General features: G+C 42.2%; 1 protein-coding gene across 4 annotated transcripts in view; it reads right to left on the bottom strand.

The window, feature by feature from the left end:
- Positions 1–15,111, bottom strand: part of RBMS1 (RNA binding motif single stranded interacting protein 1) — a 217,982-nt gene that overhangs the window by 118,530 nt on the left and 84,341 nt on the right. The window contains exon 1 of one of the 4 annotated variants that reach the window (XM_068969347.1): positions 13,011–13,072. The exons of 2 other annotated variants lie outside the window; for them this stretch is intronic. The gene's annotated coding sequence lies outside the window, so the exon portion shown is untranslated. Of the gene's footprint in view, positions 1–11,937; positions 11,973–13,010; positions 13,073–15,111 lie in introns of those variants that run through there. One more of the 4 variants, XM_068969348.1, reaches the window with a different exon arrangement.

Genomic DNA, 15,111 nt, shown 5'->3' with positions numbered 1-15,111 from the left:
ATATACGAGTTCTACTCCTGGCTTTGTTACAGATAAGCTGAGTGATGTTGAAATATCCTCACCTCTAAGGTCCTTTACTAATATTCTGTGCTCCTTTTGTGATACATATGATATTACAGACATTATTTCATATCACTTCATCCAGAACACTAGTATCACATTACAGGATTCATTTAGAATAAATTTTCATGTTGCAGACACCAGAAGAAATTAGTGTGGGTCTCTGACAGGGACCCACCCATTTTCCTTTAAACTAAGCAACTACAAACCGTAAGATACATAAAAAGAAACACTTCAAGTGAACTATTAGCACCTAAAATATCATAATGGTAACAAAGGGCAATAACTGGTCATTTAGATTGTTAAAGAGCATATTTTACTGTGTCCTAGATGGGCCTTTAGCACACAGCAGCACTGTAAAGTCTAAACTGTGGTTTCTTCTATACAGGAACTTAACCTAGAAACCACAGAGCAAATTTTGCATGCTGTAATAAGTCAGGCAGGAAGGGGCTAAAAATATGTAAATTAGTCTACCCACAGCCAATTAGGTGAAAAAGACAAAACAAAATTAGAGGGCAAAAGAATGTTCATTAATAACTAGAACCTGTGGGTTTTCTAGATCACTGATATTTAAAACTAGATTGATTTCCCAAGTCAGTAATCTAGATTTCATAAATGCTGCAAGAAATAATAAAATAGGTGGGAAAACTAAACTTAAAAGAGGAGCAATTAAAAACAAAACAGATAACAGCTGGCAGATACTAATTTACTTTGTCTGAAAGTAACACATAGCATACCATCCCTAAGGACTTGTTCACAGAATAAAAAAACGTCATATGAAAACAATTCTGGAAACACTAGTGCAAGGGTGTGCCACACTTGGAAAAGCCAAGATTCTGAAGGTAGGATAATGGAACACTCAGGTCAAAAGATCTAGGCTTTAGAGCTGTGAGATTTTGAACAAACCATTCAGTGTCTCTGGATTCTAATTTCCTTAGTAAATTACATGGGTTGGACTAGACCATCTTTAAAGTCCCTTCCAACTCTAATACGCCAAAGGTTCCTTTCAAAAAGTGTTTCCCAAATTGTTCCACAGAATGTCTAGTAAATATTCTAGGTACTATGATCAAATAGTTTTGGAAACAATGAGAAACAAAATTTGGACAAAAGTCTATACTGTAGGACTTCTCAGACTTTTTAATGCTGATTTCCACTATCACTCTCTAAAACAGTAACACTGTATAGCATGAAGTGTTTCCCAAGTTTCTTTAAACACTAAATATTTTAATTCCAGAATGCTCTTAACATTTAAAAGAACTCCAGAATCTTAGAGGACACAATTTTGGAAAAGCGGCTTTGAATGATAAGACTTCATAAACTTAGAATCACATGCTGAAGGAAACAAAATACTCATGTAATAGCTGAAGGACACCTGTTTCAGAAGCCATAACAATATCTCTGTACTGTTTCCCTGTCATAAAGTCCGTTATTAATCCCTTGACCTTTAATCTAGGAAGTAAACGACAATGTAAGAATCATTTCCATTTATCAATGACAACTGAGTTATCCTTCTAGATCTTTCTCCTCAAAAAGTATTTTCTACTAATGAACAGAATGATCACAATCTCTCACTACTATTATCACTTTGTGATCCATCCACTGAGATCCTCTTGCGTAAAGTAACTTGTTAGGGGATATCCCATGGAAGAAGAAGACAGAGCACCTGGTCAGATAATGGGGTCAAGTGCTGTCATGCCTATGACTTCACTGAATCATCTCAATAACATTAAGTAACTATTTTACCTCGTTTTGCCACTGAGGAAATCAAGACGCAGGAAGTTTAAGTAATGAGTTCACAGTAATAGAATAAATGATGAAGTTGGGATCCACACCCATGTCCACCTTTTTTTTCTTTAAAAGCAACTTAAGATGTTTTGAAATAGTTTGATGGTAGGTTTTAAAACTTAATTTCAGCTTGTGGTTCAGTTGAAAACATGTATTATTTTGGTTTGTGGTTCATGATTGAAGTCTGTTTGATATATGCTTTGATTTACACAAATATCTGAACAGTGGTTTTAGGGAGGTAAAAACTATACAAGAGCCACATCTTAATGATTATAACCATCTGAGCATTTCTGGCATGCCAGGCAGACACACCGGTATCACCTTATTTATTTCTCCCAATAACTCTACAAGATTAAGAGCTTGGGACTACGACCTCTTCAAGATCATGATCAAGGAGCTTCTGATCACTCCCGTTCCCTGACTTCCAGGGCCTTTCCTTTTTATCTTACCAGGATCCCCAGGACATACCCTGTTCTCAAAGTGCAGTGTCTCTCTCGATCTCACCTGTCTCCTTTAACCTTCACAAAAATACTCTCAATTTCCACACCTAATCCCTTTTGTCGTTGTTATTCAGCCGCTCAGTCGTGGCTGACCCTTTGTGACTCCATGGACTCTAGCACACCAGGCTTCCCTGTCCCCTACCATCTCCCAGAGCTTGCTCAACTTATGTCCACTGAGTCGGCGATGCCGTCCAACCATCTCGTTCTCTGTCACCCCCTCTCCTTCGGCCTTCGATCTTTCCTAGCACCAGGGTCTTTTCTAACAAGTAGGCTCTTAGGTGGTGGTGGACAAAGAACTGGAGCTCCAGCATCAGTCCTTCCAGTGAATATCCAGGGTTGATTTCCTTTAGGATTGACTGGTTGATCTCCTTGCAGTCCCATTACCCAGATGCTTTCCCTCATTTCTTGCTGGAGAAGGGTCAAAATACCCTGCCAACTCAGACTCCTGCATTCCCAGGGGCCCTCACTATAGCTCAGTCATCCTTTTACCCATCTCTATTTGAACACTCACCAAATTCTCAAGAGCAATTATTCTAAATCTTCTGTTGCACTCCTTAGGCCTACAATTTCTCTCTCTCTCTCTTTTTTTTTTCAGTCACAACAGATGACCAAGCCTCTGTACTGAGGTGCAAGCTTTTGAAAGGTTGTGCTTCACTGGCCTCCTTACTCCTCCTAACATCTCTAGCATAACCAATCTCCTCTTTCCTGTATCACTGTCAGGCAATTCTCTCAGATCCCTTTCCTATAAGACTAGCCTTAAAAAATAACAAAGAAAATAAGACCTAGTTCCAACTATTCCATGTTTTCTATTACCTTGCTCTACTTACAACCAGTCAGATACTAAGATAATCTTGCCTCCATATTGTCTGAAGGGACTCTTCCTTTGGACATCCGATTTTTCTAAAGACACACCCTCTTCACTTACGCGTTCCTTAAACTCTGGCATGCGCGTCTTCCATGCTCACCCCTGCTCCCCTTGCCTGTCTACCACACACAAACTACTCTATTGAGGCTTCCATCTTGAGTGCTTTCAAAGACCTTCCAGTGGACATTCCCAATGCCCTCTACTACGTCTTTGTCTTCTAGGCAACACTTAAGAGAGCTGACCAGCTATTCTAGAGACTCCGCTCTTCTTGGGCTTCTGTGATAATCTCTCGATTCTCCCAACATTTTGCCGTTTCTTTCCCCCGCTTTGCCTAACGCTCATCCTTCTTCCCACAGGTTCTCCCACAGAATCTAGGTCTGCCCAGATTCTTCTGGACACCTTCTCTTCCTGAACTGCTTTAACCTGTTCCAATGTGCCTTCTATTAAGTTTCAGGTCCTGAGCTTCCTGCCCAGAACTCTAGTTCTGTATTTCTTGTTGGAAATTTCTGCCTACAATTGGCAGGTGGGAAGGGTGGTAATGTGTGATTCGTGTGGCCAAATTAAAATGGGCAAACCAAGCTTACGGTCTTTCCTCAGAAACTAATTTATTGTGGCAGGAAGAATTCTCTAACCCCTTTGCCACCCAACCTGCCATCTTCCATACTTCTGTAGAGGTGGGAATATTTAGTATAACCAAACGCACTTGTTATACTACAGATGTTATAGATGACATGTACTATCAAGAAACAATCTGCTGGATAAGTACTCTACTCCAAAGAATGTGAGGATCCAGGCCAAACATGAAATGAGCACACCCATGTGACAAAGCCTCTATACTAACTGTAAGACAATCTCAGGGAAGCAGTAAAAATATTTACAACCATCTCTTGGATCCAAAATGAGTTCTTGAAGTGGTTTGCACAAGGTGCCACTAGCCTTTTAGCCTGGATGATTCTTCCTTAAGAGACTGACACGGACACAGAAGGACCCGCTTGCATCTCTGGTGTCTGGACTTTGAATCATGTCACTAGAATTTAGCACCTAACGCCCCTCCCCAATTTATTTTTGTGCCTTAAAAAAATGTAGACAATCCTTGAAAGAGAATGGCTGGATTCTATCTTATCACTGAGCCCAGAGCAAGTAATGGAGCAGAAACTTCATTTCCCCATTCATTTAAGACAAGAGACCTAAGATTCTTTTTTCACTAATACCATCTCCAACCAGTCACCAGCTAAATCCTGTCAGTTCTCTCTGTGCAATAAATTGAATCCACTCCATCTATTATCTTCACACAGCCGTTACTCCATTTTACAGCTTTGTCTCAACTGTCGCCAATATTTTTGAGCTAAGGGCTCTCCTCTCATCTAGGCTTCCCAGGTGGCAACGTGGTAAAGAATGTGCCTGCCAAATGTAGAAGACAAGAGATAGCTTCGATGCCTGGGTCGGGAAGATCCCCTGGAGGAGGAAAGGCAACTCACTCCAGCAGTCTTGCCTGGAAAATCCCACGGACAGAGGAGCCTGGCGGGCTACATTGGACACAACTGAGCACAGCCCAGCAGCTCCTCTCACACCTTAGCAAGCTTGACTCTATCCCTGCTCCACCCCCCAACCTCTACTCTGCAGTCCAGCTCACCTCGATTACTCACTCTTCCCCTAAAAGAGCTCAGGTATTCAACCAAACAACAAAATGAGGCAATACTGCTTTCCTTCTATTTCTCCCTGAGACCCAACACCTCTTCCTTCCATCCGCCAGTGCTCTCTCCTTTCTCTCTGAAGTCCTGTAGCCTCTATGGAGTTCACCTCAAATATCCTGATAAACTGAAAGTCCCCCTGGATTACAAAGTAACAGCTTTAATGATTCTTACAGAAACCCTCACTGCCCCATTATATATTAAAGCTATCTGTGAGGAAGCTGTAATATATACTTCTCCCACCCTACTGCCCTTTCAAAAAGCTATACTGAAAAGAAAGGGTGTGATGAAGATAACCATAAGTATTCATGATAAAATAAATCCAAAGGATTATGACATGAGCAGTAGAGCAGTCTTGGTTCATGTTTAGTACAGAAATTAAATGTGAGGGAATTTGTCCACAAAACAGCTGTACTGAAATGCAGTTATAAGTCAAATGGCAACAAGAGAAAACAGAGGTAATTCCCTCAATATTTTGAATAGCTCCTTTCCTGAAAAGTGATCTAGCAAATGAAATTCCATACATATAACTATATTTTCTCCTTGCTGACTCATATAAAGTGGTGTCCTAAAAATGTTTTTTAAAAAGTACAGAAGTATTGTTGAGCAGGTATAAAACAGGAAAATACTGAGTTCATAAATATAAAAACTATGTGTCAGAAATAGGTGATTTCCAAAAACGTGATATAGGAATTCGCAGTAAAAATAAGAATACACAGAAACTTGTAAAGAATAGGAAAGGACCACATCTCAAAGGTCAGACATAGAAACAAGTAGTACCTACACGCTAGCCTGAAATTCTCATTGACTTGAAAACTGAACTTTCACTGCAATTTTTAAACCTTAAAAATAGTATAATTTTCTAGATTTTTCTTTTCACTTTATCTTTTTCTTGATAACCAGAGGACTGTATGTTTATGTGGAGACCAAGGGGGACTGGAAGGTTGAAAAACAAATGTAGAGAGAATCATGAAAAGTAAATCATTCATGATTCCATCTCCAACAGAGGAAAACACTTGTTAATATTTTTGGCATATTTCCTTTCAGCCTCTTTTTTTAAAATGCATTTTTGAAGCTGTATTATATGCACAATTAACAAGTATAAATACGATTTCCCCAGTTTACATTACATTGCTTTGTATATTCATATACTTAAATAAAGTGGAGCCAAGATATATTTCTATTTATTAGAGCACTACTATATTTACAAGTTTTGTTGTAGCTGCTATTTAATAAGTGTTAAAAAACAATAGTTACATTGATTCGTTATTTTAATATAGAATTTAGTTTGCTCCATTTAATGTTTCCACCCTGTCCTAACTTCAGGAAAAGCTTATTACTTCCTTCCTCATGTTATGTCTATCTTATTTTAAAATTTACCCAAGTTTTTAGAATGTATTAAGCAAAGCATTCTCTACAGACTCGAGTTTAAAAACAAACACCCACTGAACACCTACAGATGTCCAAGGAGAAAAAAATGTTTATTTTTCTGAGAAAGGCAAAGATGGCACCTTTGAAAACCAAATATACAAACAAGACAAAGGAAAGGATTCAGGAAATCATCATGCATATACTAATAAGCAAATCTGTCTGCTTTTGAGCAAATTAAAAGGCAGTATTTTTCATTAACAACAGTCACTAATGCTTTTTTCCCCCATCTCCAATCATACATTTGCATAAAGAACAGAGAATTGAAAGTCTTTCTTTCCCCAAAGACACGGCAAATTCTGCTAACAAGAGCATAACACAGGACCACTGTCTTAAAATATGGTGGGATGTTCTTTTCTACATCTTTTTTGGATTTTTTTTTTTTTTAATGTGGTTGAGAGTCTTGTTTTCAAGCTCCAGATCCTTACCCTTTGGGAGGTTGCCCCCACTTTCTAAACAAAATCCATTCTTACAGGCTGTGTCAAGGTCCCCCAGGATCACACAGTGCCTCCCAGGACCACCCACTGTTGCTTGCTTGGTAGGGACATTAATAATAATAACACCTGAGAAGGATTAACAACGACAACCCTGTGGAGTGTGCACTATTACTTTTATTTAACAGAAACTGAGGCTTTGTGAGGTTGACTGAAAAAGCATGCAAGTGACAGAGCCAGAACTTAAGCTGGGGGTCTTTCCGTGAGGTTGAGTGATGGTTAATGAAGTTAAGATGTGAAATCTGCATTACCAGGGCTCAAGGAATATCCTAAGAGGCAAGATTTTAGGAGGAAAACATGGAAATAATTTTGTTTACGATTATCATTTCTTTTATAACTTGTTTTAAAAAGTGACTTGGGTTCCCCAGAAATAGATAGGATTATTGGATTTGGCAAATAAAAACCACAGTACTTACACTGAAATATTATTCACTGTTTATCTGAAATTCCAGTTTAACTTGATGTCCTGTATGTTATCTGACAACCCTAGAGCAAAGGCCTTTATGACAACAAACAAAAAACACTAATAAATTACAGAGCTAGAATTCCCAAAGCCGAAATCTGGGGTGCTCTGTGTGCCACATGTCTTTGGGAGGCCAAGGAAAGGGAAGTGTCGTGAGGGCTACAGCTGTTCTTGACTGAGCTTCCTTCTTTTTCCTGGTAGCAGACAGAGCTTTTGACTCCAGAGACCAAGCTTTCACCAGCCAGGCCGTTTAAATTCACTACCTCAAAATTCCTGACCTTTTCCTACTTTACATGGCCGTTGTGAAGATTAAATATAGCTGAGGTTGGGAAGGGGATATCATATATATCTTTAAATATTTATTGGCAGAGTGCTTTGGAAATACATTCTCAGAAACTTGGACGAGACAGTCTCCCCGCCACTCCTCCAAGAAAGGGCTTGAAAAGTATTACCAATATATGGTGAGCCCAGTTAACAGAAGACTCTAAAAGGAAGGAAAGAGCGAAAACAAGAAACATGTTTAAAACCTGACGTGAACTATGGAAAATGTAGTGAGATGCCAAAAGGGATACCTAAAGGAAAAACTGGATATCACTAATGATGAATTCCATACTTTCCAAATGGCTATGGATTCTTATTTCAAACATTACCTTGACACATAAGGACTACTGAATCACAAACACATCGAAATAGCCTAGTAGAGAACCAGGAATTGGTATCTTCTGGATACCAATTTAACTATCTGCTAACTTTAAAAAAAAACCTCCAGTATCAGTGGTTTGAGGAGGTTTACTTTAAAACAGACAAACAAAAAACACAATAAATTGGAACTGGCTCAGTCAGTGTTCATTTAAACATTTCTCTGAACAACTTTAATCTTCAAACTTTAACAAAAATCCAATCTACTACACATAAATTGCTGTGAACAGAAACTGCTTGAAGAGGATTAATCACCAGCTTTGTATGTCATCCTCTAACAAGGCCAACCACTGAATCACTGTTGAATTCTTCACGTGCAGCTACACCCAGTTAATCTTCAAGAAAGCAGCAAACTATGTAAATCTATTTAAACTGAGGAGATAAGTACTTCACTCATCAAAAGTTAGCAACTCTTATCAAGTACAGCTATTGGTTGGCAAGATCATTTGGAAAGAAAAGAAACACACACACACAAATTCTTATATTCACTCCTCTACCGCAAAAGACCCAACTGCAAACCACCGGGCAAAAAAAGAGGCCTTGCTCAAAACCCTAAACAAGGACATGCCTCAATTTGTAAAAAACCAAGCATATGACATAACTGAGTCAACTACCTCAAGAAAGCAGTTCCATAATGGAAGTAAGGAAACACGAAGGGGGAAGTACCTAATAAAACAGTTGAAAATAAAATGGAAATATTTATTTTCTCTAATTAAGGCCTTTTCAGCACAAAGCACTTTTTCTACGGAAACATACTAAAATATTTTCACAATTACAGAAGCGGTTTTCATTTTGGTTGTGGGGTGTTCTCATATAATCAGACTAGGTTTGCTTTATATCCTATATCTGAAAGTCACAGTTAACAATAATTGGACACACAGGCTTTTCCACTGAGACTAGAGCCAGCAGTCTTTGCCTAGATACTGCCTCCTGGGTTATCACTCCACTCAAAGCATCTTACTCTGACCCGAGCCGAGCAGGTGTATTTCTAACAAGCTCATAGGCCTGTGATACAGGAAAATCCTGTTTATTCTGGATGATGCCAGAGATCGGTGCTCCTTGATGCCCTCTACACACAACATGGAGTAGGAGGAGGATGAGCATCACCCACTTCTGCTTTAACTGAAACTGGCTGACTCCGATATTTGTAAAGTTGTAAGAAGAAATCGTACAATCATTCCACAAAGCAATCCTTTGACATTGCTGCCAATCCTCAATATCCTGAACTCACTATCCAAGTCATCCACATCATCATTCTTCACCTTCAACTCCCTTACTATCCCTCCACCCTGTACCCCAGCCCCCAGTCCAGAAAGGTGGGAGGAATCCCTAAACCAGACTTTCTGAGACTAGAAGGGTGATGGGCAGTGATGTGGAGAAGCTCTCTGCCAGTTTTCATTGAAATGTGCACGTAATAAGCAGGCTGCCGAGGTGTGGTAGTTTAAAGAGCTTGGCTGCCAGGGTCCAAATCCTGGCTCCGCACTTTGGGTCATACAGACTGAGCACGGAACTTAAACTATGTCTCGGTTTCCTCAACTGTAAAACATAAAGATATTATTACCTGCCCTGTAAGACTGTCAAGATGACTAAATGAGTTAATCCACCTAAAGCACTGAGAACAGCAATCCACAGGCTGCAAGATGCTCAATGATAGTTTGCCACTAATATATATGTATAATACAAATATGACTCTGGCTTATTTTTTCCAAAGGCGATTTTCAAGTATTCCTCACATTCAGTGTTTTCCTCAGGCAAATTATCTTAAATCAGCTCTAACAGCTTATATATTAAAATCAAACTGCACTATACACCTAAAACGTACCTATTCTTTCATCTAAATGAACAGAGTATTGTGAACTGAAAGGTGCAAGCTTGATATCACAAAATCTTCTAAGAAGCATTAATTAGACTTCCCATTTAGACTATGCCAGGATGAGATCACAAAGTCACTCATGGTAACCAGGTCCCCGTGCTGGAAGTGTGTTTTCCCAGTGAATGGCTAAATACTAACAAAAGAAACCTTTGACTCAAAATACCACTGGTACCCAGGGTCTTGTGTCTGTATAATGCCTACACATTCATTTCTTTCTTCGCCTATAGAAAAAAAGAGTCTGTTTGTTTTTCTGATTCAGCCAGCCCTTTTAGTCTCTGAATCTAAGGAGAGCCCAGTGAAAAGAAGAGCATCTTATCAGCGTGCTCCAGACCAGCAGGCTGTCCCCCTCCACACACAAAACCTCCAGCCCCTCACAGCAAAAGGCCTCGCCCTCAGAGCTTTTTCCCCATTTCAGAGCTAACACCCCGCCGGGTTTTGACAACAAATAAATGAATACACAAGGCCCTTACATAATTAGCCATCTTTTCAGGTAGAGGGAGGTGAGTAGGGGAGGAGGGTTCAGGAGAATATTCATTGTAAACTGGCTTGGTTTATGAAGTTGATGTAAGTGTACTGGATCCCAGGTATTTCTTTTAAATGAGGCCACAGGAAGAGAGTTCAGAGATGCCGGCTTCTGAATCTTGACAATTTTAGTATATACTTCAACCAAGTCACAAATGTAGATTTTTTTTTTTAAATTAAAAGGAGGGACTTTTCTTAAGCCAGGTAAAAGTTTCATTTACTTGGGCAGGAAGGGAACACAGACTAGGTGTGTTTACTGTCTTTTTAAGGGGAAGCTAACAAGTGAAAGACACAAGGGCCAGAAAACAATACTTTTGGACACTGTCACTGTGTTCAGAAAATTAGGACCACTTTCAGACATACTTATGCTAAGATATGCCTTCCCTGCCCCAAAATGAGTCTGAGAACAAAAGGGACTAAACATAATCAATAACCCTGTGAACGCCTTTAGGAAAGCCACCAGGCATCGCTGTCATCTGTCATGATCTTAACAGAGCCATGGTCTGCATGGAAGGATACAGTTTGATTGAATCATTATGGGGGTAATAACTTAATTGATTTGTTTCAGTGGCTAAGGATGTAGACAAGAGATATATTATGGAAGAAAAATATCTGCAATCGTGTTTTTGTTTTCTCAACAAGCATCTTGCCACTGACCTCTAAATCAGTTTAACCTTTTCTAAACAGACCTGCACATTTTTTACATAATTTAAGGCTACGTTTTGTTTTTGCTGCTGCTGAAAGGCTCTGTGAGATTTATCACAACATGGCTTCAGTAACCTTCTTTTAAAAACAAAGATGAAAAACAAAACAAAAGGCTATGAATATAAGCTTCCAGCTCCACTCATTTTCCCGGCAGGGGATTTTGATCTAACCACTTAAGTGCCTTTGGAGTTCAATCTGTTAAAAAATGTATGAAACGGTATTAAAATAGGAAAAGGCATGTGTATGACTCAGGCTTATCCAAGTATCTCTGCAACTAGATGTCACAGGATTCCCCTTTGCTGCTGGAAACTGAAAACCTTGAGAAAGTGACAGCAGAAGTTCCTGTTTCTTTTTCTTTCTTTCTTTCTTTTTTTTTAATATATAAATGGGAGGGGGGAGCGCGCGCGAACACACACACACACACACACACACACATATTGGTCTTCCGGGTTTAGTACGAATCGGGTAGGTTCTTTGAGGTTCCAAGTGAAGATTGTTGTAGCCCAGTGTTACGACTTATTATCTTACTCTTACACACACAAAGGTTTCCAGAAAAAAAACCAAACTTGTTGCAGAGCTAGGCGAAGCCCCCAGCCCGGAGCGCTCCTGCTCTCGCCGCGCCGCCGCCCCTTCCCCTTCCTCGGCGTCCTGCCCGGCCCGGCCGGCGGGAGCGAGGGCATCTCCCCAGCTAAGGTCAACGGCCCGAGCCGTCCCCGCGGGCCGCCTCCTGCGAAACAAGGTCACCGCCCAGCCCGGTCCCTCCGAGGAGGACAGCGGAGTCTGGCCGGGCGCTGCCGCCTTTTGTAGATCGGGGTGGCCGGCCTCCGCGCGGCATCCCCGCCGCCGCCTCACCTGCTTGCGATAGGGCGTCCTGCAGCTGCTGCTGCCCCCGGGGTTGCCGCTGCTGCTGGGGAAGATCATCGCGGCGGGCGCGGGCGGCGGGCGCGGGGCAGCCTCGCCGCGAGGGGGGAGGGCGCAGGGAGGGGGCCGGCCGGGGCCGCGGCCGCTCCGGGAACTCCCTCTCGCCGCGCGGCGGCGGCCGGCGGGGGCTGCAGCTCCGGGCTGACTTCTCCTCCACCCTCGACCTCCCGAGTAGCCTAAAAGTGCGGCGCGGCGGCGGCGGGCAGGACTCGGGCAGCTCGGGCGGCCGCCGCCCTGCGTGCCATGGACGGGAGTTCGCGCGCAGAGCTGGCGGCGCCGCGGACTCTCCCGGCGGCAGCGGAGGAGCAGCGCCGCCGCGTCCCCACCTACCGCGGCCTCAACCACCGCCCCGAGAGCGCGCCCGCCGGGGGCGGGGAGGCGGCCGCGCACCGCCTCGCGCCGCGCCCAGGCCCACCCGCGCCTCCCCGCCCTCCCGCCCGGCGCCGCGCCCGCCGCCCCGCCGGCCCGCCGGCCGGCCCCCAGGCGTTCCCTCCCGGGCTCGGGGCCGGGGCGGGGGCCACGCGGCCGGGGAAGCCGCCGGCGCCCCCGCTCCGGTGCAATGGTTGGGTCTGGCTCCCCGCATGCCGCACATTCCTTGGAGTAGCCACCCCCCCTCCTCTTTTTTTTTCCTCCTAGATTCTTGGCCTCAGCACCCGCTGCAGCTTTGCACCCCGGCTCGAAGCCCCTTTTCAGGGCACCGCGTCGGGGATCACGCTAACACCTGAGTAGGAAGCCAGCTGGTCCCAGTTCTATCTTTTCTTTCATCCTTCCAAATTACCCCCCCACCCCCGCCTACCGTCCACCCTCCTAGAAAAGGTGCGGGCGATCACACCTACTTCAGTGAACACACCAGCCTTCCATCAAACCTCTGCAAATCCCCGTTCCCCCAATTCTCACGCGAAAATTTTAGAAGAGATAATAAGTCTCCACTCCCCACCCCCTCACCGCAAACACGCACAGTAAAGTTCGTGCTTCATTCCTATGCCAAAGTTTGGCAAGCTTACCTTCGAGATGCCAAAATCAAATAGCGAAAATCATTTCAAGCCATCGGTTTAGCAAGCCTTCTCGAAAACTGGAGTACGATCCTTCTATATTTAATTATTAGATACGACACAAATGTGTTCCACTGAAGGGACACAGAAACTGCAAAACAGGGACAAAGGGAGGAGGTAGTTTCCTTTGTTTTTCAACTGAAATTATTTAAGGCGATTCAAGATGCCCCCACTTTTTTTTTTTTCTGATCAACTTTGCATTCGTTAGCATATCAAGCCCAGATAGAACCTGAGCAATGCAGATGGCCTCTAGAGCAAGTTCCACAGGCAGTGTGTGGATGGGCCACTGGGACAGTTGGCCTGTTCAGCAGAGACTATCAGGGATAATATTACCACACTAAGCGGTCAATATTACAGCGTTCTTCCTTGGCCTCTGGCCTCTAACGCCTCCCTGGAAAGGGCCATCTGCCATGATAATGAAAACTTCTAACTCGGCTATGAAGTGAAGGCACTCAACTTCTGGCTGCCCTAAGAAAAACAAAGTGGTCCCTATGGAAATCGAATCTTCTAGCAAAGCTGTGACCATTCAAGGGTGTTACCAGCAGCAAGGAGCTGAAAAATATCCAACCTAGATACCCTTCCCACTGCTGACCTCGGGAACCACCTCGGTATACAGAGGGGCTCCGAACATTCTCTGACAAAAGTGATGAGAACTAGCAAGTGTCACCTACTTAAAAACTATATACACAAACTATACATATAATTTCTAATTCTTCTTGTTAAAAAAAGAAAAAGCAGCAGTAGTAAACTTACTCTAAGCACAGCACTAGGTGAACAGTTTGGCAAGTAAGAACTTGCTAGATAACATTCAGAGAAACGTATCTGTTATTTTAATTGATTGAATAAAAACAATGCAACTAACATTCAGTTCTGTGTTAATATATATACTATTTAGGACTACTCCATGCCATTTTGGCTGCTCCTTTGCTGTCTCCAGGCACCAGATCCTTTTACCACAAGTCATCAAACACCGGTATAAAATAGAAGGCTTTAGGTAGAACTGTTCAAGTCATAGATGCCTTTTGCTGAGAACTTAATGCCCAAGACCCCAGCAGTTCAAACCTGTCATCTATGGAAAAAATTCCATGTACAACCTCAGTTGTCATGACTGGTCTCTTAGGAAACCACAGTCTAAACCACAAAAGAACAGCATAGATTAATTTTTCTATGGTTCTGCTCTAAGGTCATGATGCTTTGGATACTGTGCTCTTCTAGAACGGGAAGACTTGATTTGATACCCTGCAGTTGTTTTACAGGGTTAAGACAAGATTTTAAATGATAATACAATTTAAATTGGACTACAAGAGCCATTTTAATAACTAGGTAACTAAAATATACTAAGAACATTAAAAATATTTCAAGGACTATTTTTAAGAATAAAAATGATACCTAAATAGCCACAAAACAAAATGTTCTATATGGTGGATGGCATAAAAGGAAACAAGGAAAGGTGTATATTTATACAATGTCTACAAGCCAGGGTTCAAAAGTTCCAGACTCAGGAAGGCACTACACACTTAACTAAGCACTGCAAAGAAAGGAGAAGATAGATTTTCCACCCTCAATGACTATAAATGTAAAATAAACAAAGTCACTAGAACCCAAATAATTTCAACCTAAAAGAAATAACAAATACTAAACCATATATATAATATATACATATATAATCAATTATAAATATTCACAAGTGATTATTTATAAATGGCTATAAGAAGAAACATTAGTGAGATTCATCTAGGAAAGTACACTTGACCTTTGAAAAAACTATATTTTAGGACAAAGCAAGGAAGCACTCCAGAGAAACTCTTAAGTTATCGTGGTCAAAACTAGAGCTTTGGAATCTGCCCAGTAGATGCTCATCTTCCTGAAAGGGAAACTGAGACTTTGTTGAGTGGGCAGACAATATCCTCCACAGCCCAGCTCAGCTGGTGGGTAAAGCTGTGGGAATCTGACCCAAGAGCAGTCAATCCACAGATAGGCCAGTGACCTATGACATGGCTGGGACTGAAAAAATGAGCAGAGCCAATCAGATCCTCACCCCCGGGGAATCTGA

Source organism: Capricornis sumatraensis, chromosome 3, assembly GCF_032405125.1.
Source record: "Capricornis sumatraensis isolate serow.1 chromosome 3, serow.2, whole genome shotgun sequence".
Lineage (NCBI taxonomy): Eukaryota > Metazoa > Chordata > Mammalia > Artiodactyla > Bovidae > Capricornis > Capricornis sumatraensis.
This window is presented reverse-complemented; position numbering and strand designations above follow the sequence as displayed.